Genomic DNA, 1,598 nt, shown 5'->3' on the forward strand with positions numbered 1-1,598 from the left:
AGAATAGAGATTTCAGCACCAATGAATGTAACAAACAAACTATAATAAAAAATAGTCTTCTGGTATCCATAAGATTGTAAAAGATTGGAGAGTTTCTCATACCACATGCAACTAGATTTTCTTAAACCGTATAGAGATTTCAACAATTTACAACATTGATTCGGACGAGTTGGCACAATTCCAGGGGGCAGAGACATAAACATCTTCCAAGAGGTCACTGTGTAAAAAAGCATTATTGATATCTAGTTGGTGTATGGGTTAGTGCTTCATGGATGCCAAAGTCAGGACTAATCTAATAGTGGCAGGCTTGACAACAGGAGAAAATCTCTCCAAAAAATCAACACCTTCAGTCTGAGTGAATCTCTTAGTCACAAGACGCGCTTTATATCTATCAATAGAACCATCTAGCTTACGTTTGATTCGGTAAACCCACTTATAGCCAATTGACTTGACACCTTCAGTACAATCAACAAGACACCAAATTTTGTTCAACTAAAGAGCATCCAGCTCATCTTTTAAGGAACTACGCCAACTAAAATGATTGTTAGCATCCTTGAAAGACTTTGTCTCAACATCAGATTATAGAGCCAGAAGATAGATTTTATAAGTAGGAGAAATAGAAGAAAAAGACATAACAGAAGAGATTGGATAAAGGCACTTTAAGAAAGAAAAATTTATGCAGGTGAGAGAGAAATTACAAATATAATAAAAAAAAGTAGGTTGGTGGTCAGCAAGCTCAGTGGCTATAATGGGAAATAAGGGGATCCTCTAGTGAAGGAGACGGTGATGATGTGCCTAATGGAGAAAAGGATCTAGAAGAAGATGATGTTGTTGTGTTGGATGTAAAGGATTGAGATGTGTGTTGGTTTGGTGAGGCTTCGGTGGAGACTAAAGGAAGAATGGGAGATGTTGATGGTGTAGGTGAAGATGAAAGGGTGGGTTAGAGGGTGGATTAATGAAAATGATGTGTGAGTCAATAGAAATAGTTTCTGGCTCAATAGAAAGATTAATTGAATCTTATTTTTGAGAAGCTGTATTTAGTAATGTTGGGCTAAGTGTATTAAATTAGACTTTTTTTGTGATTGAGGGCAAGATCATTTCATAAAAAAGCACATTTCTAAAAATCTCAATCATCTATTATCTATTATATATATCTATTGCAATTGAAATCAAATATTTTCCTTCAAAATTAAAGAGTTCTATCCTCCTTCTTACTAATTTTACAACCAAAATGTGCCACATGTCACTCCCTTATTACAATAAAAATCAAATCTTTTCCTCCAAAATTAAAGAGTTCTTCACTTATCCCTACTAATTTTACAACCAAAATGTGCCACATATCATTCCCTCATTGCAATTGAAATCAAATCTTTCCTTCCAAAATTAAAGAGTTCTCTCCTCCTCCCTCTCTCTTTATCTATCTCTTTCATTCCTTCAACCACTCTATCTCTTTTATGTATCATTATCAATGAATAATTATAAATTTGACAATCAAAATGTGCAATATAATATTTTTTAATTATATTAAAATTAAAATATTAAAATAGAAATTAAAATATAGCTATATTATATATTATATTATATTATATATTGTTATC

This window comes from Arachis ipaensis, chromosome B03, assembly GCF_000816755.2.
Source record: "Arachis ipaensis cultivar K30076 chromosome B03, Araip1.1, whole genome shotgun sequence".
NCBI classification, from domain to species: Eukaryota; Viridiplantae; Streptophyta; class Magnoliopsida; order Fabales; family Fabaceae; genus Arachis; species Arachis ipaensis.